This window comes from Typopeltis vanoorti, chromosome 1 (genome assembly GCF_054136105.1).
Source record: "Typopeltis vanoorti isolate ZY-2024b chromosome 1, IOZ_Tvanoo_1.0, whole genome shotgun sequence".
NCBI lineage: Eukaryota > Metazoa > Arthropoda > Arachnida > Uropygi > Thelyphonidae > Typopeltis > Typopeltis vanoorti.
In genome coordinates this window covers 77,323,848-77,341,314 of record NC_143549.1, presented here as the reverse complement: position 1 = coordinate 77,341,314, position 17,467 = coordinate 77,323,848, and the positions used below count along the sequence as shown (strand labels likewise).

At 33.9% G+C, this 17,467-nt stretch overlaps 1 protein-coding gene across 2 annotated transcripts in view; it reads left to right on the top strand.

Annotated features, from left to right (window-relative positions):
- Positions 1-17,467, top strand: part of LOC150110111 (cysteine-rich with EGF-like domain protein 2) — a 215,018-nt gene that overhangs the window by 8,562 nt on the left and 188,989 nt on the right. The window lies entirely within an intron of this gene.

Genomic DNA, 17,467 nt, shown 5'->3' with positions numbered 1-17,467 from the left:
CTTATCCCATGTGAAACTCATTGATTATCCTGTTATCGGAATGGATTCTCTTTCTTCTGACATGCGCAGAAGTGTCAAAGGGTCCTGCATCTAATAGTAATCACTTCCCAAAACTTGGAGATTAAGGTTTGAATGATTTCGTAGCATTGCACATGTTTCAAGGAAAATACAAATTTTAACCTGCTGAATTGAAGAATCTTTGTCTGCTTCTCATGCTATAGACATTAGGTGCAGAGTACTTTGGAATCAAAGATTCTTCATTCCAAATTTGATTGTCTTTTCCTTGAAATGTAAAATGTTATGAAATCAACCAAACTTTAACTGTTCTGATTGTATGCCAATTTCTTTGCTTTGGGATGTGATTACTGTTAACAGTTCTTTCTTTTTTTATTTGATATTATTAGTTTTCTTTTGTTAATTTTTTTCTCTGCACAAACTTTTATAATTGTTCTTTAGAATTCTAATAATCAACTATGACCAAGTCATGAGCTAGTATGCAGCATGATTCATTATTTTATTTTTATTTTTTTTTTTCTTTAACGTAGTTACCAGTCTTTCTCATTGATGTTCATATTACACTAGATGAAATATATTGAAGTTTTTGAATAAAATTCTGTAATTTTTGCTATATATACAGGGTGTTCGGGATAAATTTGACAGTTTCGTAAGGAAAAAGAAAATCTTCTTTGTATCTATTAAATTTAATGAATTGACAAAAAAACATTACAGGCAGAGTTAATTACAATACTATCAACAAGATTTACTCAAAATAACCACCATTAGCATCGATCACAGCTTCAATTCTGCTTCGGAACCTCGAACAAGCTGATGCTACAGTCTCCCTGGGAAGGGCCGCAAAAACTGTTTTAATTTTATCCATTAACTGGGCTTTTGTATTACTGGAAGTGCGATTGGTGTCTTTTTCAACTGCGCCCCATACAAAATAATCCATGGGGTTAAGGTCTGGGGAGTTTGGAGGCCAAACATTTGGACTGGTGAAGTCGTAGAAATTTTCAGACAACCATTTTTGACTTTTCCCAGAGGTGTGGCAAGGGGCCGAATCCTGCTGCCATACATACGGCCTACCATTGGCTACCCTTGTTATCCAGGGCTTGACTACAGTTAGCAACTCCACGAACAAAGCCCAAATTCCAATGCCAGGGTTCTTCAACACCTGTTCCTGCAGATTTGCGAGGAATTCTGCTGTACGAACGCAATCAGATCGTCTGCTAGGGATCTTTCTTCTTGCTACATCCTCGTAGTCACCATTGCAAGTCTCTAGTTCATGCCTGATTGTTTTTACTGTATTCAGGGAGCATTGGGCAGCAGTCGTAATATCCTTATTTTGATGGCGGGCACGAATCATCATGATACAAGTTATTCTCTTCCATGATTCAGGTGGGTTCCAGCTATCCATCCTTTCTGACATCTTGTATATGAATGAAGAAGGGTCCAAACTTTTAAATGAAGAGAAGTGTGTGTTAATACATGTAACTTATGGAAAAATATAATTAATTATAAATATGTCAAATTTATCCCGAACACCCTGTATATATATATATAAGCATCTATAAATTTGTCTAGTACACATGTTCCCTTAAACAATAGAAATAGTCATTGTATTAAGTTAAGGGGATAATAAATCCCTCATTATTTCAAAGCCGAATAAGAAGATCGAAATCTAAGAGTTTCATGCCGAAGAACTTTCATCGAGTTAATTTATTATTTATTTACTAAATCCTGCCATGGATTGCACCATTGTGAATAGTTTTGAACTATTAAATCTTGTCTATTGCATATATTGTAAAAGTATTTTGTGAGTACACAAAATACTTTTACAGATTTCTATACTGAAATCTAAGCACACAAGTAAGATCCTAGATATGTGTGAATTGTTTACTATGATAATTTACTATCTGAACTCAAAATTCAAATCTTAACTTCAATGATAATTAAGTAAATTGAATCTTTATACTTCTCTCTCTATATATATATATGTGTGTGTGTGGAAAGTTTTTTACCTTGGGTATAATATATGTTAAAGATGCCAAGCTATTTTAAACATGGTTTTACTCCATTTTCCAAGTAAGCAAACAGACAAATAAGTCAAGTTTGTGCCTGCACGTGGTGTAAATATAGGTGACCTGCAAAGTAGTGCAACTCGTGGTAAAGGTGGAATAAGGTCCCCTGAAGCCCATCTCCTTGAGGAGATGTATGATGCTATGCATTAAAGACAAGGAGCCACTACCCAGACCGGTTTTGACCTTTATTGAGGTCTCATCAGTGGGAGCCAAGCTTATAAATACCAAGGGTAAGTAATACAGAGCTTATAAGTATTTTACCAAAACAAGTTACCATAAGGTGCTTTGACCTTATTAAATAAAAATCTCAGGATGAGAGATATATGTAGGAAGTATTTTACCTTGGGTATAATATATGTTAAAGATGCCATGCTATTTTAAACCTGATTTTACTCTATTTCCCAAGTAAGCAAACAGACAAATAACCAGGTTTAAAATAGCTTGGCATCTTTAACATATATTATACCAAAGGTAAAAAACTTTCCACATCTATCTCTCATCCTGAGATTTTTATTTAATAAGGTCAAAGCACCTTATGGTAACTTATTTTGGTAAAATACTTATAAGCTCTGTATTACTTAACCTTGGTATTTCTAAGCCTGGCTCCCACTGATGAAACCTCAATAAAGGTCAAAACTGGTCTGAATAGTGCCCCTTACCTTTTAATGCATAGCATCATACATCTCCTCAACGAGATGGGCTTTGCATTAAAGGTAAATATTAAGAATAGTGATCGGAACTTATTCCACCTTTACCACGAGTTGCCTAGACTTGCACTTTGCGGGTCACCTAGACTCACACCACATGTGAGTCTAGGTGAGGACTCCCATGTGGTGCTTACTTGGGAAATGGAGTAAAACCAGGTTTAAAATAGCTTGGCATCTTTAACATATATATACAGTCATACCCCAACTTACGCAAATCTGAAGTTACGCGGTTTCTTATATGTACGTATTCCCGTCCTGCTTCACGCCTCGCCACCAGGTGTATCTTTCCTGCGCCAGCTGCATTCGCCAGTGTCACACATGCTGTGAACAAGCACTGACATTTTTTGCACGGTCTCCATTCATACATGATTTTTATAGTCTACAAACCTTGGGATTGTTTAATGTATGTTCTTGATAAAAATTTTATCATATAAAAAATAATAATGTCATCCAAAGGAATCAAGTCCGATTCTTCTAAAGCAATCAAGAAAAGAAAAATATTGACTTTGGAAACAAAACTCAACATTATTAAGGATTTTGAAGGCGGAATGAAAATTTGTGAACTAGTAAAGAAGTTCGATCTACAGGAATCCACAGTAGGAACAATCCGAAAAGAAAGGTTTACAGATTTTGGAGGACATAGATTCTAATGAGGAACGAATTGTTGCCACAAGGCAAGGAATAAAAAAAATCATTAGCTTGCTATGAAGAAATTTTGCGTGACAAGAAAAAGACATTATGCCGTCAGATGAATCTATTAGATTTTATGAAACCATTGACATCAAAATAGCTTTCTTTTTTTTTATGTATGAAAAACTACAATTATGATTATCTTTCTTAAAAAATATAGGTGTTTTGGTAAATCCTTGGTCCCAATTAACATAATATTTTGTATGTTTGTATATATAAATTACATGCAAAATTATACCCAAGTTACGCGAATTCGACTTACGCACTTTTTGTTGGTCCCACCTACCGCGTAACTTTGGGGTATGACTGTGTGTGTGTATATATATATATATATATATGTATATATATGTATGAAGAGTTTAATAATATTAAGATGCATTTAAAAATACTACAAATAATAATATAATTTTATACACACACACACACACACACACACACACACACAGACAGACAGACAGACAGTATGCTGAACTCTATTTCAGTTATCTTAAAATCTAAAAAGACAAACAAATGACATCTTATCTGGTTTTTGGGCACAAAAAAATACACAGCTAAAAAGAACATCGTGTCTCTTAACTGCATCTGGACCTCTCTTAAAAGAAGCAGTTTATTTTTTCAGTGAAACAGTTTTTTTTTCCTAAAAACCATATTATCTTGGAAATAACTGTAATTTCCTATTCTTAGTTAAATATATGAAAAGTTCAGATTTGACAAAGTCTTCAAATTCGAACACTGTTTAGTGTTCGAATTTGAAGACTTAGCATTCTCCTTCAGTACCTTCTAGAAAAATTCCATAAAAATGTTCTTCTCTTTACCTTTATCTTCAAGATTCACAATCTTTTTCCTCTTCCTGTGCAAAGGATTCTTATTATTGTCACAGTGCTTTCATTGAAAGCATTAAAGGCTCAGATTTCAACTAAGTCCTCTGAAACTTATATATTTTAAACATACACAAATATTAAAGTATAATACTAATTTTAGGTCACACTCACTAGTGAATCTATTACATTCACTTTGTTAAAAAAAGTAGTGCTACCTATAAACATGATATATTAACTATGCATGACTACTACATATAAACAGTGCACAAATATATACAGTATACATATAAAAACAATCATGCATTTTTCAAAATATAAATGCACTAACAACCAAAATTGGTAATTTGAAACAGAAAATTTAAATTTACACTAATTTATACAAACAAAATTCTGTAGAATATCAGTATGCTGCACTTCCTTATAGATTCACTTCAGCATCTATCTCACAGGCACACTGTTTCTTCTCTTTGTCAGGTACTTTCATAATCACTGCTCTACTGAATTGGTAGCAATCAATCCTCCACTTTCTGTTAGGCCTAGTAAAATAAGAACATCAGTAGCCCTGCATCCCCTTTTCAGTACAATTGCAAACAACAATCCTGATTTTCTTTCCTCTTCCTCTTTCATTCTGTTTATCTCTGTTCTCTGCAGCAGTCTTCCTCATGATTAAGCATTTTCAAGGAACATGTGTACTAACATATTATATATTTATGATGGTTAACACGTAAACAAACATGGAATTTATTAAAACTTGAATATATTTTGTTGAATGTTATGTGGATTTTGTTAGAGAGAGAAGAGAATTCAAAACATGAATCACAAGATGTAGTCACGTAATGTGTTTGCAAAACACATTTTTCTGCTAACTCAAAACTGAGTTAACAGGAAAATGCACTATTAGAGTGCAAGGTTGTGCATTTTGGAACGAAAAGATTACCATTACCAACCATTATTACATTGACAAAACTGGGCTGTAAAAAAAAAAAAAAAAAAAAAAAAAAAAAAAAATTAATAATAATAATAAGGCTAGGGATTTGAAAATGTTCTACTGGCAGAAATAGCTAAAAATAACTCAGGATTATCTGGTTATTGAGGAACACACTGACAAGCAGAATATTTAGTTCATTGCTTTAACCAGTCAAGCTCCAAATGGATCTTGACATGGTTCCATTTGGACTGTTGTGCACAAATCTGATCACCTGGGTTTCTTGGGATCTGGAAGAGGTGAATGAAGAAGATGGATCTTGACTTCATGAATGCCCTTTATGAGACTAGCTAGGAGATTGTAGGTTATAGAAATTAGTTGAAAAGGGCAGGAAAATTATTGAAACATAAGTTTTTCATGTAGTACTGTCATATCCTGTACACCCCCTTGAGGGTACATATCAGGAATTTGAAGATGATGAAGTTACTTGAAGGTTTTCTAGCATTGCAGCAGAGGAAATTTTAGTACATAACTACTGGGAGAACTAGGGGGTCATCCCTGGAAATGAGGAAGAGTGCAAGTAACAAAGGGATGAGGACTAGATTTTTTGCTTCAGGAGTACTGAATGAGTGGAAGTGGTTGCCAGAGTCATATATGAGTGATTTGTCAGTGAATCAGTTCAGTGTTAGTATAACAGGTATTATTATCTGAATGTCAGTTATTGCTTCATGAAATGTTTAGGTCTGCCCATGATGAGTCTGTAGACATGATAGAGGTACTGGTATAAAAATATTTTTCTTCTAAAGGGTCTTTAAGAGTTGCAACTAACTAGAAAGAAGCTTTTATATTCTATATGTAAGGGGCTCCTGTCTGTTGCAGGAACAAGTAAGAATACATTGCTAATTTGACTTTATTTTATTCAGGTTTATTCTGTATAAAAATCTCTCTCCCTCTTTTGCTTACTAATTAGGATAGTGCATACTTTAAATAAGTTCTTCACTTATAACATATAGACACGTTTACACAAGAACTTCAATGCCCTAACTTGAATCGAAATGACTAGATATTTTTATCAAAAAAAATCAGGATAACACATTAATATATATATAATTTTTTTTTTTTTTAAATTAAGAATTTTAATTCTTACATTAGTCTAATGTTATTTATAAATTAAGATTATTATATGAATTTGTGAATTAATATCTTTAATTTAATCATTACTCTGATAAAAAATGTTTTTTCCTCTCTTTAATACTTAGCGATATAACATCACCCGGCTCGTTTTACTTTTGGATGATCAATTGGTATTCCACCTTGTTAAAAACTGTTCCTAATGTAGCCACTGAAGATAGTCTGTTATTTTCAGACTGAATTATTTGGCAAATTAAAATATAATATTCTTGTGTAAATGTGTCTATATGTTATAATCTAAATGTCACAAGGTTCTCTAAAGAATCAAGTTCTCCACTTGTTATGACATTAGAATGAATATCAGCAATCTAATATTAGAATAACTGCAGTGTAACTGAAGATTTGTAAAACATTGAACTGTATCATCATTAATAATCAGTATTGCCAGAACAAACACCAAAACTGATTCTTCTTGTAAAGAACAAAAAGAGTAGGGAGGACAAGACTAGAATACTATACAAAGCTACAAAATGGATTGTCTTTTGGGGATTTTGTTAAGTTCCTTTCCACAAGTCAGAGCCTCTACATATTTGAGATGTCATCTCCTCTGCATTTCATTTAGATTAAGTAGGTCTTAATTTCGGTACTGAAAATTGTATGCCTAATAATATCCAAATTTAAGTGCTGCAATGAGTGTAGGTTCCTGTCAGGTGAAGTTGCTCATGATTGAAGTGCTTGACTTCTATTCTATCTATAACTAGTATTGTATTTTTATTAATTCACTTTTGGACCGAGGCTGTTTTCTCATTTACTGGGATTTTTGGTTTCACTTGTACTGAGATTTTTACTCGGGTCCTTTGTTATTATTTTGTGTTCTTATTGCTTGATTGAGTCTGTACTTATAATTTCTTCCACTGTATCCAAACTCTGAATTTTAAGACCACCAGGACGTTCCTAAACTTTGTCACTTTGCTGGTATGTTTCCATATGCAAGCTTCAGTATCTTGTTTGCTATTTTTATATTTTGGAAAAGTTATGGTATTTCTGTTTTTTTTTTCTTTCTTAAACTTTTTTTAAGTAATTTTAAATCTTGTTCTTAAGGATATGTAGAGTTAATGTATTATATTGGTAGGCTGAGTAGGTTGGCTTCTCTTGCAATTATATAACACTGTTTTCATTTTGTGGCATTGATCTAGAACTACAAAAATGAAATATTAGGCAGCATAATCTTTATAGCTAATATTCTATTCATCTGTACTGCGATATGGTAGATAAGTTGTTGCATAATTATTTGCTCATTGTCTGAGATAATTAATCCCAAGCTTCTATAATGATGAGAAAACTGTGGATTTTTTATAACTGAAGAAAGAACTGGTGACCACAGTGAAAAGGTACAAGAAGGTTTCTTATCTCTTTTGTTTAAAAACAACAGAATAGATTCATCCAGTCTGTACTTGAATTCCCATATCCAGAATAATAAATTATAATAAATTTATTTATTTATTTATTTATACTCTGAGCTTGAAAAATATAAGGGCTTTATTTGTTGCATAGATTAGCAACGGAAGAACAAAAATTCAGATTCTTTCTTTCACTTTCAAAGAAAGCTACTCATATCAGTAAGTTTTCCTACTTATTTTCTTTTTAGTGAAATTACATAGCATGAATGTCATTGTGTCCTTTTTATACATTTCTTTGAATAATATTCAGACATGCTCGTTCTTCTTGATTTACTATATTGTTTATCTGTGACGTTTTCAAGGGTTTAAAAAATCTTCTGCCCCTCACCTCCTGGATCTTCCTCTTGATTGGAGTCCCTTTGATTTATATTGCCAGGCAATATTTGTCCTCATTCATTCTTTCTACATGGTTTTTCCACTCTTTCTATAGTTTGTGATGTCTTTTGTAATGTTAATTATGGATAATTTTTTTTTATTTCTTCATTTCTTATCTTGTCTATTCTTTTATATCCTGCGAGCAATCTTAGGAACTTCATTTCTACAGTTTCCACCTGTCTTTTATCTCATTCTCCCCAAGCCCATGTTTCACTGCCATATTTCAGAATTCGTTTCGCTATTGTTCTAGACATCTGTTTACTGAAATGTCTGTTCAAAGTTCCACTGATTGCTAGGAATTTTGGCTTTTTATATGCAATATCAATTTCTCCATTGGGGCTTATGTAATTTCCTAGATATTTAAATTTGTTCACTTGTTCTATTAGTTTGTTGTGGATGACTAGTTTGCATCTTTTAATTTGTTTACCTTGAAATACTATTTATCTTGTTTTATTTATTGAGATTTTCTTTCCTGTCATACTGTTCTATTGTTTTGTTCAATACTTGTGGATTTTTCTGTAATTGGTCTTCATTTTCAGCAAAAATAACTTGATCATCAGCATACAAAAGACTGGTTAATTCTTTATTTCCTATTTTAATTCCTATGATTTTGTTTTTCCTCCACTCTTGAAATTTTTTCCACACATATATTAAAGAGTATTGTTCATGTTCCAAAAGTTCATAATAAATAAAACATCTTTACTGCTTTAATCATAATCGTAATTTTAGGAATGAGATTTTATGTGGCCCCATTCAAGAAAAGTTCATGTAAACCTATACTGCATTTGTACCACAGATTAGCTTAGGATTTTTTTTTATTAATTTTTATAATTTTTAAAATATTCTTTATTCGTTTTTTACCTGGGCAGGAAACATGCTCTAAATACAAACGTTAAGCTTTTTCAAACCACTTCAGGACTCTACTAAACAGGGCAGTGGCCTCACACTGGGTAATGAAATTTACTTAAAGACAATTACAGAGATCCATGCCCACATACTGAATAAATTCATCCAGTCTGATGTACTTTACAACATGCAGCTGTTGGTTGGACAATTGATTCACTAACCATTCAGCCAACCATGCTGGCCTGGTTGGCTGAGAGAGAGAGAGAGAGAGAAAGATGACAATGTATGAGGGTGCTACTCAAAAGTTCAGGTAATTTGAATAGCATGCACAAACCAGTTGTAGTATGGCCTTCTGCCTCTATAAGGGGAAAGTGTACCCTTTATAAATCAGCATGCCAACAACTATCAAACTGAGAGACTGCATTTTTGGGTCTTATCCATATTTGTAATGTCATGTTTTAGTGGTTTGGCAATATTCTTCTCCAATTGTCAAATGGTGGGTTTTCAGGAGTAGAGAATCTGCATCATATTTTACTTCAACCTCAAAAAACTGCTGCAGAAACCTACCAACTGCTTTAGGAAGTTTAATGATAATTATTTGAACCAAAGCAAAAAAATTTTTTTTGTAGTACAAATGCTTCAAGACAGATGAACGCCTGTCAGAGATGGTGAACATTCTGGATGATGTTGACAAGCAGAACATTAGAAAACATTGCGGAAGTTTGTGAGGCTATCCTTGCAGATCATAGATAAACTATGCATGATACTTTTAAGATCATAGAACTGTTGTACACGACCTTTCAGTGCATTTTGTTGGATGTTTTGAACATGATTATGCATTGCTGCAAAATTTGTGCCAAGACGACTGACAACCAGAAATATCACATTGCTGTCTGCAGGGAGCTCAAAAAATCAAACCAGAGATGATCCCAACTTCATCTACAGTGATGAGTTATGGTAATGAGTTTATAGTGTGACACTGAGACAAAACAACAGCCATTGCAGTGAAAGTTGCCAAATTCATTTCAACCAAAAAAAAGCATGTATATTTCACAGCAATGGCAAGTTAATCTTGATCTTTTTTGAGGTATTGTCCACGAGGAATTCCCTGGTCAAACTATCAAGAGCAAGTTTTACTGTGAGGTTTTAAAGTAACTTAAGGAGAGCATTTGGTGCAAATGTCCACATAAGTGAAACGACAACTGAGTTCTCCCCATAAAAACTGACTTGCTCACATACCACTCATTGTCTGACAATTCCTATCTTCCAACAATGAAAAACACGTAAAATCATTCCCCATCCTTGTTATTCACCTGACCTCATCCCCTGCGATTTTTCCTGTTTTTGGGGATGAAATTCTAGCTGTACAAGTGCCATTTTGACACAGTTGGGGAGATCCAGGCAGGATTGCAGGAGGTGCTCAGTGCAATTCTACTTAAGGACTTCCAGAGATGCATGAAAACCGAAAAAATGGGATCACTGTATACATGCCCTTGGGCATGTATTGGTAAATATGTAAATATCATTTTTGAGATTTGTTGAGAATAAGTGTTTTGCAGATTTGAAACCTTTTTATGCATCCAGAGGCAGATTTAATGAACTGTCTTTCATATTTATATTTGTTTCTGTAAAGAAAAGTCACTTTCTTCCAGCATATTCTGTGTTCATATCCAAAGCATGTTCAGGAAGTTCTGAGTGGCCATAATGGTGGAACTAGATGTAGTTTTGTGTTCAGAGATTTCTGGTATTGGCTATCCTGTCTGTTTGGCAATAGTAGAATGGCTTACATATACAGGATACTTAGCAGACATCAAATAAATCTAAAGATCTTAGCTGATAAAAAGAGCAAATAAGAGATGCAAATTGTTTGTATAAAGCTGGTAACCTATTATTATTTTTGTTTAAGATTTTTGCTAACTTTTTTTTTTTTGATGTGCCATGAATTTTACTGTAGTCTTTTTTCGGGAAAGAGATAGGGAGTGTTTGGATATGGAGACTTTTAATCAGTAAGTATAATTAGAAAAAACTAAGTTTTATTTGGTTTTAGATAACCACAAAGATAATGGAACGTACTAGTTTTGCCACTAACACTTGTGGCTTTTCCTGAGTAAAAGTACATTACATTAAATGCAATAAAGGCACACATAAACTGTAACATTACTAAAACAAGCTAGGAACTTGCAGTATAAACTGACCAAAAAAACTGCATGGAATGTTTTTTATTATTATTTTATATCTGATCACATACCTTGTTTGCAGATGATGCAAAGTTGGGACGAACCATGAATAAAGTAGATGTTGTGGCCTTACAAGACGACTTGGTTTTAAAAATTGAAAAACAAAGATTAGATGTAGAATTTATTCTTGATGGGGATATATTGTTGGAGGGAGGAAACAAGAGAACATGGGGTGTTGGTGGATATGGAGGTCTAAAATTGTGAGTACAACACAATGAATTTTGGCAATGATGCAGAGGACACTGAACACTGTCTTGTAGAAGTTAGGAAATTCTGATTCCATTGTAAGGCTCTGATTAGGCCATTGTGTACAGATTTGGTCACCTGGTTTTCAAAAGGATGATATGTTGGAGAGGATCCAGAAGCAATTGCTCAAATTAGTTTCTGATCTCTGGACTGTTGAATATGAATAAAGGTTGAGATGGTGCAATTTGCAGTCTAGTGGATAGGAAGTAGAGGCATGATATGATTAAGATGTACAGAATTAGTAAGAAATTGAGGATATAGATATTGAATGGAATAATTTAAAAATATATTAATAAATAATGCAGCAACAGAATGCCTCAAAACAAATATTAAATGGAAGAGGAGAAAGGGAATAAGAAACTGCGATGAAAACATCATCATCATCATCAAATTCCTGCCATGTACCCTCAAGGGGTGTACAGGATATGATAGTACTACATGAAAAAAATTACATCATTATTAATTTCCTATCTACAATTTTCCTCCAAATCAGTCTGTTACTTGTCAACACTCCAATATTATCAGATCTTATATTTCTATTGTCTAAAGCACTTTGTACCGTATCAATCCACCTATATCTTGGTCTTCCTCTCGGTCGTTTTCCTGCCAACCTGGCAGAGAACACTTGTTTTGCTAATCTTTCCTCGCCCATTCTGTTTAAGTGACCATACCACCTGAGATTAGCTCTGCTAACGCATTCCTGGATGCTGACAATGTCAAGTTCTTTCCTAATATCCTCGTTTTTAATATGATACTGCCATTGATGCCATCTGTTCAAGCCTATAATCTTTCTCAGGACTCTCATATCTGAAGTCTCTAGTCTTTGGTCAAGTGTTTTACTTCTGACCCAGCTCTCAGATCCATAAGTTAAAACTGGTTTGAACACTGGCTTGTATACAGCTAATTTAGTGTTCCGACTAATTTCTCTCTTATTCCATATGAATTTATTCAATTGACTTCCCACCATACCAGCTTTGCTGATTCTGTTGTCTATTTCTATATTTAATTTACCATCTTCAGTAAAAATCGTGCCTAAATAGCTGAAATGTTTTACTTGTTCCACAGGTTCTCCATTCACAACACAGTTGACATTTTCAATGATTCTGCCTATTTTCATTGTCTTTGTCTTTTTATTGCTGACCTTCATACCATATCTATTACAAGAGCTATTCAATTTAGTCAGAGAATCTTGCAGACTTGTAGCGGATTTATTTAGAAGTATAACATCATCCGCATAAAGCAAAGAGCTGACATTAACATCTCCAATTTTGATATCATGTTTAATACCACTTTCCTTCATAATGTGATCCATATAGATAATGAATAACAGAGGGGATAATGTACATCCTTGTCTCACACCAGATTTAACATTAAACCATCTTCCTGTACTTCCTTCAATTCTAACTGCTGACTTACAACTCAAATAAAGACTAAGTATTGCTTGATATAATGTCCCATTGACACCATATAACTGCAGCGTATTGAATAGCTTCTCTCTTGGCACCTTGTCATATGCCTTTTCCAGATCAACAAAACTTAAATACAGATCTTTGTTATATTCCCATGCTTTCTCGACTATTTGTCGTAAAGTGAAGATCTGATCCTGACAGCCTCTATTTGGCCTGAATCCAGCTTGTTCTTCACCAAGCTTTTCTTCCACAATTCTTCTCAACCGTTTCTCAAGTATACTTGCATAGATCTTGCCAGGAACACTCAGTAGGGAAATACCTCTGTAATTCTCACATTCAGTTTTATTTCCCTTTTTATATATGGGTACTATGAGAGCTCTACTCCAATCATCGGGAATTCGTCCCTCTGTCCAGGCTTTCTGAACTATGCAGTGCAGCCACTGCAAGACTCTTATACCACCATACTTCAGCATTTCTGGTCGAATATCATCTACTCCTGCTGCCTTTCCACATTTCAAGCCTTTGATGGCTTTTTCTACTTCAAGTATGGATATGTATTCCTGACTGCATGCCTGGTCAGTGTTTTTTACCACTGTCATCACTGCTTGTTTCATTTAGCAGTTTTTCAAAGTAATTACTCCATACTTCAAGGATATTTTTTTCTCCCGTTTTCATGTCACCTTTATCATCTCTAATTATTTTTATAGCACTCTTTCCTCCATTCTTAAGCTTCTTCAACAACCTCCAGAATATTTTGCCACCTTCTTGATATTTATTTTCTATATTCTTGCCAAAGTCCTCCCATGACTTTTGTTTAGCTAGTTTTACACAGTGTTTAGCATTCTTGCATTTGTCTCTATATTCTCTAAGAGCACAAGCTGACTTATGTGACAGGAACTTTTGGTATGCTTTCTTCTTTTCCTTCACTGCCTCTTTAACCTCCTGTGTCCACCAGGGAGTTCTGGTTTTTTTATCCTTATAAACAACCTCACCACATGCCTCTCTGGCAGAATCAATCAATGTTTTCTTCAGAGTTTGCCACTGAATCTCCAAGGTTTGATTCCTGTTCTCAAACTCTTTCATTTTCTTTTCAATAATCTTTCTATATTTTAGTCTATAGCTCACATCTGAGAGCTGCTCAACTTTTATTCGCTTTAAAACTTTCTTACATGTTATTCTTTTCAATATGAAATTCAATTTTATCCTGCTCAAGACTAAATAGTGATCACTTCCAATTTCAAATCCTCTGTACACTCTGGTGTCCTGCACCAGGAGAAAACATCACTATCAACAATAACATAATCAATGAGACTTTTCTTATTCCTAGCCTCTTCTCTCCATGTGAATTTGTGCACATTTTTATGTTGGAACATGGTGTTAGTAATAACCAGTCCATGTCCTGAGCAGAAATCCAACAGATATTTGCCATTATTATTAGCTTTGCTCTTTTCTCCAAATTTTCCCAAAATATTTTTGTATGTCTCACAATCATTTCCTACTCTGCTATTTAGATCCCCAACAAGGACCAACTTTTCATTATTCATTGTGTCAGTTGCTTTTTCTAAAGCCTCAAAATATTCCTCCACTTCTACCTTAGTAGAACCTTCTGTGGGACCATAGGCACAAATAAGTCTCATTGTCCAGTTCCCAATTCTCATATTTGCCCATATTACTCTACTTGAGACTGACTGCCATTCAAGAAGATTAGCCTCGTATTTTGTGTTGAATACTATGGCTACTCCTTCTTTTCCTTGATTGTCATTGCCTGAATATAACATTTTGTATTTATTGCTCAGAAAGATCTCACCAGTTTTGGCCTTTTTTGTTTCAGTCACCCCTATTATGTCGATCTGGTACTTATCTAATTCCTCAGCTAGCTCCATTTCTTTGCCATTCAGGCTTCTTACGTTGATAGTACCGATCTTTAACTCTGGTGATGTTGAGTTGGGGTTTATTTTCAGATTTGTTCCAGTAGCTGACTTTTCACTGTTCGCCCTGGTTCCCTGGCGAAAACAACGGGGGCCTTGTTTAACCGGGCGACGCCCCAGCCGGCATGAAATTTTGTCATGTTGTACCATCATTCTATATTTTGGTTTAACCAATAAGAATACAAATTCGGCTAAATCCCAAATTGCCAGCCCATCCTCGTCCGTTCAGTATCCAAGTAGATACCCAACAGGGTGCACCACGAGAAGGTGAGGATTGGACATTAGGTCAGAAGCCCTGGTCGGTTCTCCGCATTCCTTTAAAGGCTATGTGGAGGTCTCCTCTCAGTTATACAGCTTTGACCCTTAAGCACCCCGCGATGAAAACATTGAAGCAGTAATCAAAGACAAGAAAGAAGCATATAAACAATGGATAAACACAATCACTAGAAGCAGAAATTAATTATAAATGCAAAATAGTGATAGCAAAGAAAGCCTACCAAAAAAAAAAGAGAAATTTGGGATAGAAAAATTGGAAAGAGATATTACAGTGAAGATACCAAATACATACAAAATTCTAAGGAATATAAATAAGGAGGTAAAAGAAAAAGTAAAACTTGAAATAATCAAAGAGAAACCTGGCTGGACTTCTTTCAAAACCTATGGCATGATAGTAACAAATCTGAAACTGACATAATGCTAACTATTAACTATACAGTGGAAGAAATAACATTACAAGAAATCCAAGAAAGCGATACAGCAAGGCAAATCAGGAAAATCCCCTGCAGAAGATAGAATAAATGTAGAACTTATATGCAGGCACCCTATTCATCAAATGACTTAAAATTATTTAACAATATCTGGAAGGAAGGAAAAATCCCAGAAAGTTGGAATAATGCAATTATCATCCCAATATATAAAAAAAAGATGATAAGATGAAAACTACAGAGGAAAAAGTCTTTTAAATGCTGGTTATAAGTTATATGCATGAATATTAATTTTAAAATTTATCTTCCATATGTGGAAGATAATTTTGTGAAGAACAAAATGGCTTATGAAAAGACAAGGCATTGACTCAGCTTTTACATTAAAAATCTTAATGGAAAAACATTACAAATACAACATAGAAACACATAACATTTGTAGACTACCAGAAAGCCTTTGACAGTCTTAAGGAACAAACTGTGGACCTGTACTCAAGAATCTAAACATTCCAAATGAGCTGCTTGTGCTATAATTAACATGTATCAGAACAACCAAATAGCTGCAAGAATCAGTAGAAAAGTTACAGAATGAAAATCGATAAACAGAGGGATCTGTCAAGGATGCTCACTGGAGATGGTCCTGTTTGAAAGTCATGATTTTTGTTTTGTCTGATATTTACATTGCAAATTTTTTTGCACTTGTGTTTAAGGCATATATTGATCTTTGGAGTTCATCTTCACTTCTTGCTATCATCTGGTCATCTGCAAACAAAAGGGTATTAAGTGTAGTTTCACAATCCAGATTAAATGCCAGTTTTATATTTTTCTTTCATTTCTTTACTATTTCATCTATACAGATATTAAATAAGATGAAATGGTAAAGAACTTTAATATCTATATAGATAGTATATAAGATGAAATAGTAAAGAAATGGAAGAAAAATATAAAACTGGCATTTAAACTGGATTGAGAAACTACACTTAATACCCTTTTGTTTGCAGATGAGCATAGCAAGAAGTAAAGATGAACTCTAAAGATAGATCAATATGCCTTAAACATAAGTGAAAAAAAATTTGGAATGCAAATATCAACAGACAAAATAAAAATCATGGCTTTTAAAGGACCATCTCCAGTCAGAAGTGAAATAATGATTGAAAACAAAATTTTAGGACAAATTAATTGCTTCAAAATACCTTGGATGTGCTGTATCATATACAAATGAAGCTTGATATTGACATTAGAATTTCAAACTTTCTGAAGATAACAACAGGAATGATCAGTAATATTTCCAAACCTAACCAAGTTCAAAAGCATACAAGAATGAGAGTTTATAAAGTTTTGGCAAGACCTTCTCTACTGTACTTCTAGAAGCCCTTCTAGAAGAGGGCATCAAAATTGCTTATCATTTTAAGGCTCATCAACTTACGTTATTCTTAACGAGATATAACCTAAACTTATGAAAAATCTGAGATGGTTTATCCTCAACATTATGTTCTACTTTCAGGTAGAAGTATGCACAGAAGTGGGGGGGGGTAGTTGCATATTTGATTATTAATCTGAACCTATTGATAGAACTGCAGCTATTACATTTTAAAAACTAAAGTCTGCATCAAATTTCTTCAGGAAAAGTTGGCACTTGCCGAGTTCAAGAACCAGATTTAAATCAGGGTGATTAAGAAGTCATATTTACAGATTTTTTTTTTTTTTTTGATTTACAGTTTTAAACTAAAATTATTGGATAAAATAAGCTGGTTCTCTTATGCAGTAAGAGAACCAGCTTATTTTATGCAGGACAATTAAGGTCAATTATGCAGGCTATAATTGACCTGTTTTATGCTTGTTGTCCCATTGTTTAGCAGGATGGTGGTTTAATTTTGTATAATGTAGTATGCTTTCATTATTTGTAATAT